The sequence below is a fragment of the Nyctereutes procyonoides genome, unplaced genomic scaffold, assembly GCF_905146905.1.
Source record: "Nyctereutes procyonoides isolate TBG_1078 unplaced genomic scaffold, NYPRO_anot_genome, whole genome shotgun sequence".
NCBI classification, from domain to species: Eukaryota; Metazoa; Chordata; class Mammalia; order Carnivora; family Canidae; genus Nyctereutes; species Nyctereutes procyonoides.
This window is the reverse complement of record NW_026575121.1, coordinates 47,100,509-47,122,062: the sequence shown is the minus strand read 5'-3', so window position 1 is coordinate 47,122,062 and position 21,554 is coordinate 47,100,509. Positions and strand designations below refer to the sequence as shown.

Sequence of the window (21,554 nt, the reverse complement as noted above, 5' to 3'; positions counted from 1 at the left end):
CTTTCAAATGCACCTAGCAACTTCTTGCTTGGATGGGTCTTCTGCTGGCATTCTTGCTGTCATCCACCACTGTGAAGTGCATTGTAATTAGCTGTACGTTTCATGTCATAGAGCTGCACAACCAAGTGATAACAGGTTAGGGCTGTCAGTTCAAGTGTCAAGAATATGAAAGGATATTTAAGTGCAGATGACAACACAATGGGAATACTTCAAATTCATGAGACATTCAAAGTTTGGTCCTTTATCAAGCAACAGGCTACCTTTGCAAAAGATTTTATTTCTAGGATCAACTAGCCCTCATCATGCCCCCCACACTCCTACCCCCAATATGTGCAAGCAAACTGAGAACTTTGTTCTTAGCCTGAGTCTTCAAAAAGCCTCTAATTAAACACACACACCTCCCAGTCCCGATGTCACTTACATTTCTGACTGCAAATGAAGATTTCATTTTAAAAGTGTTGGATGGTATCAAATATTAATGCCAACATTTAATTCAGCTACTTAAAACAGTTCAAAAAGTAGACGTCTCCTTTTGCCCCTGTACTTGGTTTTTCTGGATATATGGAAATGTAGTTTAAAACAGACTACCTTTTGGAGCATCCACATAGAAACCAGTGAAAAAGTACACTAAAAAAAAAAATCAAAATACAAAAAAGAGATGAAAAGATAATTATTTTACTCAGGTTCCTGGAAATTATATATATATAAAAAATAGAAAATTTTCTACTCTGAGCAAAATAGTTTATTGGGGCAACAAATGTATGTGTAAATTCAGTGTTTAAACTGAGCTACCCACATCTACTTTCTCAAAAATTACAATTGCTCAACTATTTCTATATAAGTTAATATTAGTAGACTTGCAGAAAGTGACTTAGCAGTCAACATAACCTTTCAGATTCCGCAGTACACAAAGATCATTCCAATCTGAGAAATATGCATAGTAATGTGGCATAGAAATTACTATTTCTTTAAAAAAACCCACAATAAACATAGCCTTTAAATCCATCCACCCACGTTTCACTTGTTTTCAGATTCTCCGTGGTTGATAATTCTTATACCAGTTTTTATAAAACTGAAGATAGTAGTAATTGTGTTCTATTATGCTAAATGACTTAGGAGTTCCTTAGGTTTTGTTGTTGTTATCATTACTGAATATTTTCCCCTTACAGAAAAATGTAAGACTCTTTCTTGTGCAAGCAAACAATGGTCCAGTAACACCAACAGAATTTAAACAGATGATGAGAGTATTTCCCAAAGACTGAAGATTATTTGACAACAATGCAATGACTTAGCCAAATTAACCAACATCTATTAGTACAAATGGCTACAATCTTGTTTCCACAGTACTTTGGCTAGTGCTTGCTTGAACCAAAGTGACAACAATAGATGAATTGTGAATGCACTATACCAATGGTTAAATAATACTGCTGGTATTCATGCTTTCACAATGTCTTAGTGAACATTAAGGAGGGAAAGAAGACTGCTTTAGAGGATTGTCTCCATCAGTAAAAATCCCACCAAGGCATACCAAGGTTTAATTAAAACATCAAAATGTGGGGGAGAAACACAATTTGACAGATAAATGTAGATATCATGGCATTGTCACTGAGTTTTTCTAATGAGATTAGATTCCTACTTTAATTGACATTTCCAACTGAGGCACAGATAAGACAGATTTAATGGGAGCAGTTATATATAGCTGGACTCTAGCTAGATGAACAAGTGTTTGACATTTAAATATCATAAACGGTATATTATATGTTCCCCTCACTAATGCACTGTCAATGTTAAGAGGGATAAGCAGATACTTTAAATATACAAAGCACAGAGGAGAGCACAGTGGTGTAAATAAACCTATGGCAGCATTGTTGCATCAAACATACCTTCATGAAATCACTTCCATTCCAGGCGTTCAGGGAAAAGCCTCACATAGAATCCCTAAAGGTAATTTAATTCCAGGCTTATAAAAGGAAAGGGAAAATATAGAGTTGCTTCTCTAAGTGTGTCAAGGATTTTTTTTTTTAATAATGCTAATAAGGTGCTTTTCTGGAATTATTTTCATTTGGTAGTAACAAAAGACACAAGAAAAAAATCGATCAACTAATGCAGGGTTGCATTATGATCAAGATAAAAGAAATAAGCCCATCATTTATTTAAAAATATCAATACAAGAGCTTCTTTCTTTATTGGCCTTTAATGAGGTTTCTACCATGAATTCACCTTAAAGCACTTTAGCTTAATGAACAAAATTTGCTATTATGAAGTCTCTTTTGTATCAGGTCTAAAATCCAGGTACCATGGCTCTGGGATCTATGTGCAGTGCAGTACATTTGGTGCTCAGAGGGTCACTGCTGGCCACTGGAGTCAAAGTCATTGTCCTCATTTGTCCCATTTACAGCTAGAGTTCTCCTGAGAATTCTGCACGTACCACAGAATCACCATGTTTCTACAAATCTTTAAACCTAACTACACAAGAACAAAGGATGGATGAAACCTAGAAGAGGAATAAAGCATTCAGCTTCAGAAGGCAAAGTTTTACTGAGCATGGTAAATACAAAGAGAAAATAAATGATATGAAGATTACATGCTTTAAAAAGTTGTTATTATGCCACCTAAATATTTATGCACAAACACAATTTCAGTGAGTTGAGAATATATTTGTAAAAAGAAAGACATCATATATTCATTTCCAAATACATGTACATCTGCATGGTGACAAGTATCCTTAATATCCAGATTGAGCCCTGTGTGTTAATTAATGTTTTTGGAGAGGAAAATAATGAATACGTTTATGAATTTTGTTTTCTTTGTTCCCCAGATATTTATGAAACTCCCACGATGGTCCACATGCAAAGATAAATAATGCATCTCACTCATCTCCAGCAGCTCAGTCAATGGGATAGATAAGAATATATCCAAGCAATTATATTCAACAGTCTCTTGATTTTTGCCTAAGGAGTCAGCACAGGCTTTGCATGGGTTGAGGGTGAGGGTGGTGGTGTTGCTGAACTGAATACAAAGGAAGAGGAGATATTTTTCACAGGGATCAAGTGGAAGAGAAAGGAGAAAAGAAGATTTCTAGATGAGGCACGACACAATGAGAACTAGTCAGTAAATGGCCACAAGCTCAGCAAGTCCACACTTGGACTAGTATAAAACAGAATCTCTGTGCAGGAAAAAGTGAGGGAAGGGAATGAAGATGAATGTCCCACCTACACCCCAGTACTCAACTGGAACAGTCCATTTCCATTCATTTCCATATCAGGCTTTAAACTGGATTTTCTTTGAAGAGGTAGTCTACTGTGAAGAAAATATATTAGAAAATTAATTCATTAGCAGCACATAGTCCATGGTAGAACATATTGGGGATGATGCTAAAAAGAATCCAGGTTAACCAAGGGCTTGGCATGCCCATCCAAGAGGTATGGACTTTAATCTAGGGCAATAAGGCGAATGAAAGGTGCAATATGGATAGCGATATGATCAGTTTTGCTCTTTTTGGAAGGTAAGTCTAGTAGCAGCAGGATGGAGAGTGGTTTGTGGGGGCAGTGGAGGGTGGTGTAGAACAACAGAAACTAAGAGATCATGAGAATCTAGAGCAAAGGAAGCTCCAGTGGAGAGAAGGTATTGTCAAGTATTTGACTATGAGGATGAGAGAAAGAACAGACTACACTGTTATCCCAGGTTTGACAAAGGAAATTGGTTGAAAACAGGTGTCATTCTTACCTTGATCAGTGTAAAACTTATTCTGGGGGGACTAGTTTTATTTCTAACATTCATGCATATAACACATGGAAAGAAAATGTATATGATTAAGTGTTATTCTTATTGGAGTCAAAATTGTGGAAAACCCATATAAGCAGAGCCCACTATCTCAACTAGGCAAAGGAAGCAGCTACCTATATGGAAGCAGTACCATAAGTATATGGTACCTTTTGGTGATTTTTAGGAAAAAATAGCCTAATGATGGTAAGTAATTACCTCCCATTTTAAAGATTTTAAAACTGAGGCCCAGAAAACTTAAATACCTTATCCCAAGTCATATAGCTAAGGAGCTGTGAAGCCTGCATTGCAAATCATGTTTATGTAGCTCTAAAGCCACCACACTCTTCTCCATCCTCTACCACCTACCTATGTGCTCCCAATTCTCCTCTATTATTTCTCATCATGCCTGGGATTCTAGAAATGACTTTTCTGAAGTATAAAGTCTACTGGAAGTTTAAATATCCCTATAGTGGGTAGAAAATTATGCCCAGGTTTGAAGAATGGGACAGTTGCACCAAGATGGTGGGTTAACCCCTAGTGTAACAGTGTTCACAAATTGGCCATGCAGACATGACCAAGAGCTATGGCCTAACCTCGTAGGAATATGGTGGTGCTAAAACCTTCCTCAGCTGTGCTAGCACATAGTCTATACTTCTGTTGAAACACATTTCACTGGACTTATGTAGTAGAAGTGTCCTCTCCCCTGTGTCCCTAGACTGGAGTACACTAAAGCATCTTAGTTCATCCCTGGGTAGTGGTTCCTTATGGGCCCCCTCTCCAGCCTGCATTCTAAGAACATTTAATCTGAACTCATTCTCCCTAACCTCTCAGCAGAGTCCTGCCATCTCATATAGCTTACAAAAGTATGGGAGGAGTACCCAGTTACATTTATTTATACTGCAAGGGTTCTAATGCAATACAATATACTTTGGATTAGACGAAGAGGTTGCTGACCTGTGCAATGATGAGGTGACAAGATTCATCAATTCCATTGTGAAGTCATTGGGGTGCCAAGGACTGTGTGGTAGCCTGCTTGGGTCAATTGTACCCCAGAAAGAGATGCAAAGGATGGGTACAGGGTCTTTCCTAGCAAATCTCCCATCCATAAACTCTGGCATCTCCAGGGGACAAGCCTGTCCTGGAGCATTGTGTTGGATGGGCTCAGAGGCTCTACCCTTACACCCAGAGCTGTATCCCTTCTCTCCTCTTGCACTCCTTCTCCATGCTTCTACCAATCTCTCTCTCTCCCTCTCTCTCTCTCTCTCTCTTTCTCTCTCTCTTTTTGGTTTGGAATAGAGCCTTTGGGGTTTTGGGCACATTGTTTCTTATTATGCCCAAATTATCCTGACAGATTCTAATGTTCTCAAGGCCAGGACCTGTTTTCTTGGAACTTTTGATCCCATTATTGTATCATAGCCCATACCAGAGCCTTAAATGTTTGATGAATGAATGTGTGATGTCTACCTCAAAGAAAGAAATGGCAGAGAACAATCTGCTGCGTACAGCGTGGTTGCCACAGTAACCAGTGGGTGACCTCCCTAAAAGAAGGTGTCTGTGGGGGCAGAAAGCTAAGGAACAGCAGCGTTTCAAGTGAGTCCTCACAGGGAAACAAAAAGAAAGCATCCAACAAAGACCGGGAAGCAGCAACAAGTGCTAAGAGTAAAGTGTCTTTGGACTTGCCTTGTAACAATTGCTCAGGTGGGCTGGCGTTTGAACGCCGAAGTGGGTGTGGGTGATGGAAGGAATGGAGTAGGGAGGATAAAACTCCTAAATAAAGACATCCAAATATGCAGGTGTGAATCTGTCTGTGCAGTCCTCTCACATTAAATAGCTGGGAAGTTGCTGGTGTGCAGGGTAGGGAGTAGTCTCTGGCCCAGACATCTGGGGTGAGGCAAGCAGGGATGCTACAGTGGGCTTTCACCATGCCTGTTCAGAGCTTTTCAAAGTGATGCTCATGTTTCTCATCATTAACTAATTAATTAACTAGTTCAGTCATTAGTCAACTTTTGATGGTCATATTAAGAGGCCAGAATGCCAGCAACCTGCAGATATTATTAAGATGTTCAGGACCCAAAGGTAAGTCCTGGCTCTATCCAAGGAAACAGGTTGGTATTTGCAGAGTATATCCGTATGTAGAAGGGAAATAATAAACACAGAAGAACTTTGCTGAGGCCAGCCAGGGGGCAAGGGTGTGGTAATTAAGAAAGCAGAGCCAAGCCACTGCCTCCTCTGGTTCCCACAGGAGTGACCTCTTTGTTCTATGACCATTCGAGGAAATTGATGTAATTTTCCTATCATCTGCACACGCAGGGTGGGTCCAGGGTTGACATTTTAATAAATTGTTCTATGGGTAACAAAAGCACCTGTTTGAAATTCTGCTTTCTTTGTGCCCTCTCCCAAATTCTGTGTGGACTGTACAAATAGCTGAATTGTTAATAAAAAACAAATAAATAATGAAGTGCATAGTGTGGTAGTTAATAGGTGTATAGTTAATGAGATAAATTGGAATCCAAATCAAAGCAACTCTATGTCACTGTCACTTCTTCATAGTGCTTTTGAGATCAGGTAGCCAATCTCACTTTTACTTGGTTTTTATTAGTCAGAATACTACAATAATGTATGACAGTAAGAATATTACCAAATATTATAGGCCCAAGTCCTAAAAATATTTCTCTACATTAAAGAACTCAATATGAAACAATAAATAAATAAACACTTTGTCCAAGTACAATATTCACTTAAATTTGAAATGAGATTTATGTGAATCTAGCATGACTCAAGTTCTCAAGGAGAGAATAAAGATGTAATCAAATATTTACAACACAATGTCATAAGATATATAAGAAAATTGAGTGCAAAGTGATATGGGCACGGAGCTGCTAATAATATCCTGAAAACAAATCTCCTTAAAAAAGAAATATAGCACAAGGAATGAAAATGACATGTAACCTTCTCTTTCACTTTAATTTTTCTTAAACAACAAAAAATGTATGATGTATATACATACACACATACATACATATGTAATACATGCATGTATATACAGAGTTGGCCCTTAGACAACACAGATTTGAATTCTATGGGTCCACTTATACGTGGATTTTTTTTTTTTAAGTATGCTCCATATCTAGCATGGAGCCCAATGTGGAGCTTGAACTCATGACCCTGAGACCAAGATCTGAGTTGAGATCAAGAGCTGGATGCTTAACTAACTAAGCCACCCAGGCGCCCCTGGATTTTTTTTCAATAAATATAGTGCAGTGCTATAAATGTGTTTTCTCTTCCTTATGATCTTCTTAATCATTTTCTCCAGCTTACTTTAAGAATACGGCATATAAAACATACACAAAACATATGATAATCAACTGTTTGCATTGTTGGTAAGGCTTTCCAGTCAGTAGCAGGTCATTAGTAGTTGTTTTGGGGGAGTCAAAAGTTATATGCAAATTTTGATTGTATGGAGTGTTGGCTCCCTTAACACTCATGTTGTTCAAGAGTCAACTGTATACACACACACACACACACACACACACACAGACACCTTACTGAAATTTAAAATGCCAAGAAACACTTACGACCATTATAGAAAGAACCAGTATTCACATCCTGTTTAATGGAGAGGTTTCTGATCCAGCTAGATACCTCATATGCTGTGGGGTGTACACAAAGCCAACCAAAATGTAATCAACAGAAATCTGACTCATTTACCTCCTTTTTAAATGGTTATTTCTTATCTTACATTTTATTTCATTTTTATTGGTCGAGAAAAGTATATCCTACCAAAACGCAAACCAATTCAAGCAACTCACTTTAATCCAAAAACTCTTGATTCTCCAAAGACAACAACATAGCTATTCTTGTGTTTTACCTCCATTTACTATAATCTAAGAGCCAGGGATGTGGCAAACAACTTTTTCTTGTAATTTGAAAACCTCCCCAACCACCCACAGAGGTGACCCATGTGTGCTCTACCTAAGAGATTGGCTGCAGGTATCGTGATGCAATATTTGACAAAAGGCAAAACATAAGGCTAACTTTGCTTTACTGACTACGACCTTGCCTCTTGTCCTGTTTCTAGTTTACTTGGAGATGTTTTGACTAATAGAACCTGCTGATCACCAGACCTAAGGAGAGGGTGCTGGAAAAATCAAAATAACTTTTTGAGGAACAAATCACAGCCATCTAAATTACTCCTTTGACAGAGTAATGGATCTTACAGATGAAAGAGAGTACAAGGTGTCATTTATCTTGACTTCACAAGACTTGTCAACTTTTCTTGGTCTTTTCTGAAGAACAAAATCATAAATAATTTAGAAAATTATGACTGAGACCTCAAAAACTTTAAGGGAGACAACTACAACCTGGGAATGGGGACTTTAAAAAAAACAACAGTTGCCTTTGTCTCCTGGGGTGGAATGGGAATCATAAAGTAATTTGTCAGGGAAATTTATCGAGCCTGGTACTACCTATAATTGATATGAGGCATTCATATCTCGGACAATTCAACTGCATTCAATTCAGTAAAAATACATTCGCTTAATGGAACTGTAATGGGGTTGAACATTGCACCGGGTGTGTCAGTTATGACGTTTACACCCTGAGAGTTGGCTTCTGGTTCAAGCAGCTCTGCTTGTTGCCAGTCCATGGTACTTTGTTACAACAGCCTGAGCAGAGTAATACAGAGCTCTGTGCCAAGAAGCAGTACTGGGTTCCTTGTGTTGCACAGGTGGCTCTGACTGGACCAGGGATTAGCAAGTGACACTAGGGTAACTCATCTAGAAGGCTGACTGACCCTATATGATGGCAGAGAGCACAGCTCTATGTGCAACTGGGCAAGCTACTCAACCAGGCTGGCTCATCTCAGCACAGCACTTGAACTGGTGGGTACAGTGCATTAATAGTCAAAATCTAAAGAAGGTACAGACACATACAGAAAAAGGTGACAGTGCAGGGAAAGACCATGTGGTATGTTTGGAGAACTGGACAGGGAGGTTAGTCCTTCAAACTGCTTCAGACATATTTCCAAATCTGATTCCAATCTTCTTTTAGCCTTATAATAATCTCTCCTGACTCACTCCTGTTCTTTCTTTCTTTCCTTCCCTTTTCTTTCTTTCTTTTTCTTTCTTTCTTTCTTTCTTTCTTTCTTTCTTTCTTTCTTTCTTTGTTTCTTTCTTTCTTTCTTTGTTTCTTTCTTTCTTCTTTCTTTCTTCCTTCCTTCCTTCCTTCCTTCCTTCCTTCCTTCCTTCCTTCCTTCTTTCTTTTCTTTCTTTCTTTCTTTCTCTTTCTTTCTTTCTTTCTTTTTTCTCTTTCTTTCTTCTAATCTACCTTCCTTCCTTCTTCCAGAATATTTAAGTTCTATTCTCTTACCAACTTTTAATTACATAATACAATGATGTTAACTCTAGATACCATGATCTACATTAGATCCTCAGACCCTATTTATGTTAAAGCTGAAAGTTTGTACCCCTTTACCAACCTCTCCTTACTTCTTCATCCCCCAATCTCTGGCCACCATGCTTCTACTCTGTTTTTATGAGTTTGACATTTTTTTAAAAAATTTCTATATATATAACTGATACCATGCAATGTTTATCTTTCTCTGCCTGGCTTATTTCACTTAGTACAATGCTCTCAACGTCCATCCGTGTTGTTGCAAACAATTGGATTTCCTTTTATCCCATACTGAATAATATTCTATTGTATATATACCACAACTCTATCCATTCAACCACTGACAAACATTTAGGTTGTTTCCACATCTTGCCTAGTAATAATACTGCAATGAACATGGGAGTGCTAATGTCCCTTTGAAATCCTGTTTTCATTTCCTTTGGACATATACACAGAAGTGGGGTTGCTGGATCATATGATAGTTCTACTTTTGATTTTTTGAGGAGCCGCCATACTATTTGTCCATAATGGCTTCACCAATTTACACTTCCACCAACACCACACAAGGGCTCCCTTTTCTCGCCAATACTTACTTCTTGTCTTTTTGATGACAACCATTCTGACAGGCATGAGATGATATACCATTGTGGTTTTGATTTGCATTTCCCTGATGATAAATGATGCTTTCTTAAAACACTTTTATATAACTAGATGTCCAGGAGAGATTTGATTTTCCATCGTTTTTGAAATTAGAAAAACTGTTTTTTGGAACTGGAAAAAAAATTTCTCTTCTAAAAAAGTGGGACCTCTCATTTTGCAAATATGAGAAAACTCCTGCCCATTTTACCATTTTATTCTTGAGGAAGCCCTGCACTCAATGAAATACCTAAAATGCTCTTTCTTTAGAATGAGATAATAGAATAGAATAGAATAGAATAGAATAGAATAGAATAGAATAGAATAGAATTCTTTAGAATTGGAAATTGAATATATAGTATTTAGTATATAATAGAGAGATTTTATATATATTTAGAAGAGAGTGAAGAAGGATTCCCTCTCAAAAGAAAATACATTTTCTCAGATCTAGATTTAGCTTTAGATTTAGGGATATCTAATTTACAAAATCAAATTTATACTTAAAATTACAGTTTATACTAGGGGTGTGTAAGTTGGGTTTTGTTTGTTTTTTTGCATCCTTGCCCAAGTACTAGCTTCTCAAAGATAAGGCATGCAAGCCTGAATTTCTCTTCATGTTATTCTGGATGAAGGCAAGGCAAGGCAGAACTAAAGCTAGAATGGATTATTTTGGATGCTAAATTTACTGTTATTTCAGATTAAGCTTTAACATGGTAAGTCGAATCCAGGCATGTATCTCTGCTCACTCCTGAAACATGATTCTTGAAAAGATTTTTGAAAAACAGTAAAGGACTAGAAAGGGCATAAACCCGCAAGGACATTACTTTGGGGAATGGAAAAGGAAGCAGTAGCAAGTAGGAGACAGCAACACAAGTTCTTAGAGGAGAACAGCACTGCAGGTCTTGTGGGGGGAGGAGGGAGGGGGGGGCAAGCCAAGAAGTGGGCAAGGACGTAGGTGTGGAATGGAAGAAGGCGCACAAGTCAGAGGTGCCATGTGTTTCCAAGGCTTTTCCTCAGATGAAAGAAGGAATGTTGACTCTCTGTTAAGAATGAATCAGACAGAGCATATGAACTCAGGAATATCACATCCATTTGAGGGCCACGGAGGACTAAATGAAAGTCCTCTTGTGAATGGTGAAAAGCTGGCCCCTTTCCCCACTCAGTAACCACAATACTTGCAGCTTGGCCAACACGCCCTAGAAAAAAGTTGGAGGATTTCTCTCTAAGAGCAAGGGCCATCTAAAGGGAAAAAAAAAAAGTTACAGAAATGGACACTCAGAGGTCAAGGTCACCCATCAAAAGAGTGGACTCACTCTTGGATCACCTTTTAAGTGTTCATTACCTCACCACTAAGTTTGAGCAAGCATCCAGACACTGAAGAAACCTTCCCACATAAGTGAGAGACGGAAAAACAGACAAACTCATTTCTTAAAGCCCTAGGAAGAAAAAGAGACAATACGGAAAGTTAAAAAAGAAATTAAAAGATCCTCAGAGATGAGAAAATATTGTGGATATGAAAAAAGAATTGGATGCTATAAAAGTAAAGGCCACTATTATTAGATGTTAAAAATTTAATATCAGAAATGCAAAATCTAAGTTTAAAGCTCCCAGGAACTGGAGCAAAAAGTTCAAGGGCCAGAAAACATAAGAGAAAACCTAAGTGATTGGGGAATTCATTAGAAAGAACCAGGAGGTTGCAAAAATGACAGGCAGGAACTCTTGATATAGATTGGGAGGACATAGGAGAAAAAAGTTCAAAGAATCAATAAAGAAAATATCCCTGAAATAAAGGACATGAGTTCTAGATTAAATTGCCCACAGAGTGCCTACAAAGCATATGATTAACAAAACACATTATTTTGAAATTTTAGAAAGGAAGATTCTATTTGCTTTGAGCTATAAAATACTAGCTCCCTCCTCCAGATGGCTGAACAATGGTTGCCCAAAGATATCAGTTCCTATTTTGGAGAACCATAAATTTGGAAAAAGGGTTCTTGCAAATGTTTTTAAATTCAGGCTTTTGGAGTGAGGAGATTATTCTGGATTATCCCAGTGGGCGCTAAATGCAACCATCAGTGCCCTTATAAAAGAGAGGCAGAGGGAAAATTAACACACACAGAAAAGGTAATGTGAGGACGAAGCAGAGGCAGAGGAAGATGCTGGCCTTACATTATTTCAAGACTGCTCATTTCCGGCACCAGAAGTTACCCTGTCCCCCAGAAGACTGACAGTGGCAATTCCCTTCAGCTTGATCAGATCAATACTTAATCCCAAGGATGGGTTCTGGATCCATGTCCTCAATAGGAGAACTGCCATAAAGGAGTTCCCAGTGTATTAGTTTCCTAGAGCCACCATAACAAAGTACCATCAACTTTTGTCAGAGTTCTGGAAGCTGAAAGTCTGAGTCAGAGATGCAAGCTTCTGTTGGGGCCTCTCTCCTTGGCCTGTAGATGACGCTTTCTCCCTGGGTCTTCACATAGCCTTTCTTCTGTCTATATCCAAATTTCCTCTTCTAAATATACCCATCTTCTAGGATTGGGGTGCACTCTAATGACTTCATTTTAATTACTCTTTAAAGAACGGATTCCCAAATAGGGTCATATTCTGAAGTAATGTGGTTCAGAACCTCAACATACAAATTTTGGGACAGGCACAATTCAGCCTGAAGTGTTGTTATAATTTACACAGTCTGAAAATATTTTTATCAAAAAACAAAATAATAGGGGAGCCAGGGTGGCTCAGACCATTAAGCGTCTGCCTTGGGCTTAGGCCATGATCTTGGGTCCTGGGATAGAGCCCCGCTTCCAGCTCCCCAGTCAGTGGGGAGTCTGCTTCTCCACCTCCTCAGACTCAGGCATTCTCTCTCTCTCTCTCTCTTTCTCATAAATAAATAAAATTAAAATAAAAACAAAATAATAGTTTAAACAGTTAGAGTATTACATAACTTACGGTGAAATCAGCACCTGCCCTTCTAGCCCCATCTGTGATATTTGCTCTTCCAAGGTAGCCACTTTCAAATATTTTTCCTTGTCATTTATACTCACATTTCTAAATACCATGTTTATACTTCTATTTAGTTTTCCATTGTAAATATGTATTGGCTCCATAGTGTGGAATGTAAAGATTTTACTCTCTTGTAGCCTTACACACACTTCCCATCCTGCTAGTTAGTCAATATTTACTTTATTGTCACTATGTATTGTTCACAGACAACCCAAAAAGGAATTCTGTTTCCTTTCTTGTGCTATATTTTGTTTTATGTGAAGCTTAAAATTGCCTTCATTTTCCTTAAGTGTTCAGTTATACCCTCTTAAAGTTCATAGCCCATTCTTGTTTCATTGGGGAGGGGGGTTAATCCCAGGTATAGGAAGGTATGGCCAAGGAGTGGTAGCCCCCAGGGAGGGCAGCTATGCCTGGCAAAATGCACTTATAAGATCTTTGGCTGCACAAACACCACAACACATTCTTTTTTGATTAGCTGCTCGTTATCCATTTGGCACAATGGGCCCTCTTCCAAGGGCCAATGGATTATTCACAGAACTAAGAAAATATTTGATTACCTGAAACAAATCTGATTCAAATATCTATAAAGAGGCAGCCCTGGTGGCGCAACAGTTTAGCACCGCCTGCCCCCCAGGGTGTGATCCTGGAGACCCGGGATTTAGTCCCACGTCGGGCTCCCTGCATGGAGCCTGCTTCTCCCTCTGCCTGTGTCTCTGTCTCTCTCTCTTTCTGTGTGTCTCTCATGAATAAATAAAAATTTAAAAATATATATCTCTAAAGAACAGTTCAATATACTATTTAATGAGATAAATATCTAAACCTCCTCCATATTTATTCATATATCTAGCTTCCATCTGGTAAGTATAGATGAGCTAACTTGGATAGATCTAGGATCAATACTTCACTTGTGTGCACTGGATACCATCCTCTCCCAGGCATTTCCTTTCTCTCTGGCATCATCATTTCTCTCTTTCACTGAATCATTCCCACTAATATACATTCTTGCTGGTAGATCTCATACCTTAAAAACATTTACTCTAGATCTCACATTTCCCTCTGCTGCCATCCTGTTCTCTATTTTCCTTTCTATTAAACTTCCTGAAAAGGATGTCTGTATTCACCTAGCTCTGCTTTTCATCTGCCATTGTCTCTTGAATCTACCTCAAACAGACTTTGTCCCTATTACACCACTAAAAATGACTTTGCCAAGGTCAACAAGGACCTTTTGTCACTTGACCTCCCAGCAGCATCAAACACGGTTAGCCACTCCCATCCTCTTAAAGCATTTCTTTATTTGGTTTCCAGGACACCACATTCTCCTAATTTTTCTATTCATCTTTGGCCTCACTTCTTCTGAGTCTTCTTCACTGGTTCATCCCTCTCTTTTCATACCTCAAAATGCCAAGGTGCCCCAGGCTTGGTTCTTTATATATGTAACTTTGTTTTCTTCATTCACTCCTTCAGTTAGCTCATTCAATCCCACCACTTTGAAAATAATCTATGAACTGATAGCTCTCACCTATAAATCTCGAGCCTCATTTTGTCCCCTCAACTCCACATCAGTGTACTCTCTGATACTTAATCCTCAGTTCCCTGCTTCGTCTCCCACACCCACTTCTCTCTGCTTCCCTGTCTCAAGGAACAGCAATGCTCCTGGTGAAGTCAGTGTTAACAACTCTGGTGACAATTTCCTGCTACTTTTGCCTTAGGATGAGAAGTTGTTAGAGACATTTTAACATTTTTAAATACTATGCCTTTCACAGCAGGATTTGGTGCAAAACAATGATATGAATATCATATGAGTATCAAAAAAATTAACTGGTAAAGAGAAGAAAAGTATATCCAAGTATAAGAGAGTCGAAGAACCACCAAACTTATATCTAGCTCTTCAGAAATAAAATAAGAAAACTGAGATATAAACTATCGCTGGAAAGACTAGGAGGTGCATGAGAGAGGACTTCCTTACCCAGGTGGGTCCTGGCTAGAAATGGGCCACTGAGGAAGGGAAGCCACATTGTCTCTCTGAGCACTTACAAGATGTGGGTTGGTAACAATCTGTTCTGAAAGATTTCAAGACATAGCCTCCCTGGAGGGAGAAGAGAGGATCCAATGACCTCCTGAGGGCCCATATAACTCCTAGATTTACAGTGCACCATTACATTACCACCACACTTTAGCGACACAGTGCAGTAAACATGTAACATTAAACCAGCCGCCATCTGGGACCTTTTTTGGCTTAGGCAAACTCAGTAGCTGTCCAGGGTTTACACCTAAGGAGGTGTTCACATATGTGTGTGCCTCCAACATAGTTTATTATAATTTTATTTTATTTTATTTTATTTTTTTATTTTATTTTATTTAATACATAGTGCCCTTCAAGTTTTCTTTTACGTCTACCACAAATAACAGGTTTTAGCACATCAGGTGATATTTTGCTTCCTGAAGCATTTAAATTAATTTTCTATTACCAATGCAAATGTGTACTTTCCAATTTACCCACCGCACAATAAAACCTAATTTAAAGCAATTAATGTTCATTAATGGCCCCATCTGCATGTTTATCGCTTTATCCTTAAATACTTGAGACATGGTATCCATATTTTATAGCTCACTTCTTATCAGCAAGAATTCTTATCCTCAAGGGTAAATGTAAGACTAATGCACCAGGATCTCACATCTTTATAAGAAAATTACAGCCTTTTTTTCTCCTTTTTTTCCTTTTTTCTTTTCTTTTCTCCTTTTTTCTTTTCTTTTTTTCAAAGGCTGGATGAACAGGTTGAATGTACATATCACCAAATGAACCTAATAATGAAAAAAAAAAAAGTGTGGGGAGGTGGGCCAATTATACTTGTGTGCTCACTTCCCTCTTCTGTCTTCCTTTTTCCCCAGAACTCGTGGGCCACAGAACTGAGTGTGCATCCACCAGTTGTACAGCCCTTAGACAGGACTGTGGCAGGCATAGGATAGAATACAGGCACAGTAACGTTGAGAGGGCTTCCCATCTTGCCTCCTGCTCAATGTCCTGCACAGAATGGGCCGGTGGGTGGCGCTCCTGAGGATGTCAGAATGCATTCTGAGCATGTGCCTTAGGAGCAGCCAGGCATGCTTTGCTCTTAATTGAATTAGTTGTATACAATCAAGGACATTGTCTAAACCTTCTGAGCATCAGTTTACTCCCTCTTTGATTAGGTTTTTCTCAGGACTGAGTAAGACAATATGCTAAAAGGTAAAAAGAAAAAAACAAAAACAAAAACGAACAACCCAAAAATGTCATCTATAAAAAGGCAGGTTCCACCCAACCAGACTGTCTGGGTTCAAATCCTGTCTTCACCTCTCACCTCTATGTGTGAGTGTGTGAGACCTCTCTGTGCCTTGGTTTTCTCATCTGCAAAATGGGCATCATAACAGTATCTATCTCATGGGGTTCTTAAGAGGATTAAAAGGAGTTAATGTGCATAAATAGCTTAAAACAGAGCATGGCAAGTAGTAAGGACTTGGTGAAAGAGGAAAAAAACAAAAGCAATCAGTACTTTGAAAATAAAAGCCATTTTTATTAAAGGCATTTTCCTAGAGTCACTGTCTGTGGTGTTAAATGTGGCTTCTGGGCTTTGAGACAAGAATCCTGGCATAAGGGTACATGCAGGTGGCTAGTCTCACTACCTCTCTCCCCCAGCCTAGAGGAAGGCACAGAAAGTACCTCTTCTATGACACTATTGTATCTAAAGCCCTGACAGCCAAATACATGTATAGTTCTTGCAAAAAAGGGGAGGATCAATAAATGTTTACGCATTGTAACAAGGAAAGCAAATTAGTTTGGAAGGAATTTTTAATATAATGTTGCTGAGCCAAAATCAACACATCTGATTTCTCTATTCTTTAAAAAAAAAGAAAGAAAGAAAAGTTAATAAATGTTTCCACACATGTGATTTCAATGAAATTTACATTTACGAGTCATTATCATTTTGGTGGAAGGCAGAATGATATTCGGCCTGTCACTGGAGGGGCAGATGGAGATGGAGTTTAGGAAGTTGACACACTAGCTGACAGAAATGAGTAAAATTTACGTCCCAACCAACCTAATGGCAAGCAATTATCTCTGAACTAGGATAACAAATGTGCTTTTTTATACTCAAAAGATGACATGCATTTTAGAAGTTTCCAGAAGGCATATTTTCTGTAAGGAAGCAACTGCTTCTGTATTCAACATTTAGTACAAGAGTTTAATTGGATACTGACCCTTTCAGAAGATTTTGTTACAAGTTAAAGTTAAATATTAAGAGAATAGAAAAATCTACCTGAAGTGGTGACTACTTTTGGTTATCTATTTCTGAGTTTAAATACGGCCTTACAAATGTGCTTTTACTTCATATTCAATACTGTTTATAGACTTTGGCATTAGCAAAATATAAATTACTCTATTCATAATCCATAGTCGTACTATCTTGTGAGTATCATAAATAAAACAAATACAAGTGGAAATCTAGTATTTATCTTGGCTTAAAAGACTATCTATCTTAGCATGAGAAAGATGTTTTTGATTCCATGATTAAATGACATCCTACATAACAAAAAATTGGCAAATATACTGGTGTAATTCATCATGGCTGACGTTATATAATTAAAATATATTGATATTATCCTTTAAGATGCTTTAAATGTCTTACAGTGTAAACTTCAAATGTTTTGGCTCATAAATTTATTCCATATAAAAAAGTCACCTAACTAGATGCACCATCCTATCTACAAATTATATATCTTGAAACAAGATGAAATACTTACATAAATGACTTTCATCTACTTATTCTTGTGAAGGCATAAAATATAACTACTATTTGATGAAGAAGTAAAATTTTGTGATTTAAGTTATGTGGCAAGTCCAAAAAGATACATTCACAGCCTATTAGAGATGGAAATGACTTTACTTACTCTCTCAACCAAATCCCTTGTGTTAGAAATAGAGAAGCCGAAGCTCAAAAATGTTGTTGTGACCTTCTAGGTGTGATATTAAAGAGCAGCAATGGTAAAGAGAAAATGAAAACACCTTCAGTCAGTTAAAAATTACTATCTCCGTTTAATTGTAGCAAAATCTTAATCTAACAAAAACTTTGGAAGGAAAGGAATACTGGGAAAAAATCAGCATGAATGTACTGTGTTTCATGAATTGATGATGGCCACATGATATCAAAGGAAAGGGCAAAAGAAAGAAATAGGTAAAGAAATCATATCGAGCTCTTACTGGATGCCAAAATCAGTGTAACATAACTTACTCCAAAAGACTCAGTAAAGTCTGTATTAACACTAGCCAGCGTCCTTGAGCAAATCAAGGCCTATGAATCTCTGATCCCACATTTCAAAGTGAAGGTAATAATACCTAGAGTTACTGTGAGGACTAAGCGAGATAATGTATGTAAAGTATAAAGTTATTCATGCAGGATAGTAAGACTATACTGTGTTCTAGATCTTCAGATGGACTCTCACTCCACTGCTCATGACCACATCATGACACAACGTCAGTGGCAGAGCTGGGACTCAAACTATGACTGTCTAGTCCCAAACCCAAGCAATTCTCCTATATTTGGCTTCAAGACATTTGTACATGTTGGTCCCTCTACAGGGAATTGCTTTCCCCACTGCCCTGTCCTACATCTCCAACTGTCTGTTAAATCCTATTCATACTTCACAAATCATTTTAAATATAACTTTCAGTGATCTATCTCTGGAGTTTCCACTATATGTTCTCTTAGTATTCCATTATTTTTCCTTTGTTGTACTTATTAATTATTAAAGATAGTTAATTAGTCTTCTATTTTTTTAAAGATTTTATTTATTTATTCATGAGAGAGAGAGGCAGAGACACAGGCAGAGGGAGAAGCAGGCTCCACGCAGGGAGCCCGATGTGGGACTCGATCCCGCGTCTCCAGGATCACACCCTGGACTGAAGGCGGCGCTAAACCACTGAGCCACCTAGGCTGCCCAGTCTTCTAACTATTTTTAACTACCGTTTCTCTACTAAACTGTATAAGCTCCACGAGAGCAAGGGCCATTTTTCTTTTGCTGATGATCATGTCTCCGCTCCTCGAGAAGGGATTTGGCACAATACAGGCATCCAATAAAAATTTGTTGGATACATCAGTGAAGGAATGTGTATAAACAAAGAATGAAAAGGAGCTTCAGATTGGCAAATATTTTGTATTTTGTTTATTACTGGCAGAATGCTGATAAGGTCCCTGAGGAAGTCAGAGGACTTCATCCAGGGTATAAGCAAGAATTGGCCCAGAAAAGGAGGAGGGGGGACAATTTTCACACTGGGTTAAAGAAGATGGAAAGATCACTGGACATGCAGAAGTATTTTCAAAGGATCCCTTCATAGACGTGTTATTCTCTATGAAGTAGGAGGTGACATTCATGTGTGAGTGAAAGGAGGGAGATGGAGTTTTGAAGAGCTTTGACAATGGAAGCTTCTGAGAGATACAGAACTGTCAGGAGGCATTAAGCATTCAGCCAAAGTTAGAGACCACGGATTGTGAATGTTACCAATCTACACTGGCTTGGGTAGTATTTTCCGCTGCCCAATTCAGCAACTACAGTCTTGAAGACAGATGTTTAGATTCCGTATAAAGATAAGGAGAAGGAGGAGGAAGAGGATGAGGAGAATAAGGATGATGATAACAAATATTGACTCACTGTTACTCTGTCAAACACTGTACAGAGTTGTTTCTACGAATTATCTCATTTCTTAGACACATGCACAATGTTGTGTATATCATTTTTTAAAAAGATGAGAATACTAAGACTTTTTATACCACATTTTAAAGGTATAATTCACATGCCATAAAACGCACCCATTGCATATGTGTAATTAAATGATTTTTATAAATTTACAGAGTTGGCAGCCATCACAAGTCAGTCTTAGACCATTTCCATCGCTCTAAAACTTTCCCTTGAGCCTGTTTGCACTAAATCCTGTTTCATCCTACAAACCCAGGCAACCATTGATCTGCTATGTGTCTCAGTCAATTTGCCTTTTCTGGACATCTCATATAAATGGAATAAAAAAAATAGAAATTTGTGTTTTTTGTGTGGCTTCTTTCACTTAGGATAATGTTTTTGTGGTTCATTTGTGCCGTAGTATCTATCAGTATTTTGTTCTTTTTTTTATTGCTGAATAGCATTTAATTATATGGATACACCACATTTTGAAATTCATAGGCATTTGGATTGCTTCCAGTTTGGGACTATTATGAATGATGCTGCTGTGAACATAACAATTCTTTGTGTGCACATATTTTTTTTTTTACGTCTTTCTCTTGTGTAGATTCCTAGAAATAGAATTTGGAACCAGGCAGTATAGTAAGGTTATATTCAAACTTTTAGGAAACTCACAAAATGTTTTCCAAAGTAGATGTATATATCCCTACCAGAAATGTATATACAATATGTGTTTTCTGTGGCCATTGAGATAGCCATGTTGTTTCTGTTCTTTATTCTATTAATATGGTTATTCAATTAGTTGCTTTTTAGCTGTAAAACCAAGTTTGCACTCCTAAGGTAAATTTCACACGCTCATGGTATAGAATCCTTTTGATATACCACAGAATTTTTTTCACTAATACTTTGTTAAGGAGCTGTATACCTATATTTTTGAGGGATATTCACCTATACTTTTCTTTCCTTGTGATGTTTCTGTCTGGCTTTGGGATCAGGGTAATTCTGGCCTGAAACAAAATGAGATGAGAAGTGTTCCTTTTTCATCTGTTTCATAAGCTTATAAAAAATTGCTATCACTTTAAGAATTTGACAGAATGCACAACTGAGGACATGAGAGGCAGGACTTACTTTGTGCAAAGATTTAAAATTACTAATTTAATTTCTTTACTTGTTTTGATCTTTTCTGACTTTCTATTTCTTCTTGACTCCATTTCAGTAAATTGCAAACACACAATTTTCTACTTTAATCTTTATTACTTCCTTCCTTCTGCTTATTCTTGATTTAGTTTGTTTTTCTTTTTCTATTTTTTTAAAGATGGAAGCTTAGATTATTGGGATTAGAAACTTTCTTTGCAGTTATAAGCATCTAGAGTTATAAACTGCCCTCTAAGCATTGCTTTAATTGCATTCTGTAGTTTCTATCTGTTTTGTGTTAGTCTTCATTCAACTCAAAATAATTTTTTATTCCCTTTTTGTTTTCTTTTTTGACCCATGGATTATTTAGAAGTAGATAAGTACCCAAGTATTTGGCACAGATTTCCTTCTTTTTTGATATCTAATATAACTGTTTTGTTGTCATAAAATACATTTTGCATGATTTCAATCTTTAAAAAATCATACTGAGAATTATTGCATGGCCCAGCATATAGTCTATCTTATAGAATTTTCCATTCCAAAAATAGTTCTTGAGTGAAATGTGCTACAATATCAGTTAAGTAACACTGGTTGATAATGTTGTTCAGTCTTTCATATCTTTGCTGATTTTCTGTTATGTTATATTGATCATTGGAGTGAAGTACTGAAATCTCCAACCATTTTTAATTGTGTATTTCTGCTTTCTAATCTGTTATTTTTTGCTTTAAGTATTGCAGATCTCTGTTATTAGGTGTGTTTACATTTATAATGATTATATCTTTCTAATACGTTGACCCTTTTAACATTAAGAAATGTCTCTCTTTGTTTCTAATGATATTTATTATATTGAGGTTTACTTTATTTGATATTAACATAACTACTCCAGAGCCATTATGGTTACTATTTTATGGTGTATC

General features: G+C 37.5%; 1 protein-coding gene across 1 annotated transcript in view; it reads right to left on the bottom strand.

Moving 5' to 3' along the window:
- HS6ST3 (heparan sulfate 6-O-sulfotransferase 3) overlaps positions 1–21,554 on the bottom strand; it is a 625,872-nt gene that overhangs the window by 136,908 nt on the left and 467,410 nt on the right. The window lies entirely within an intron of this gene.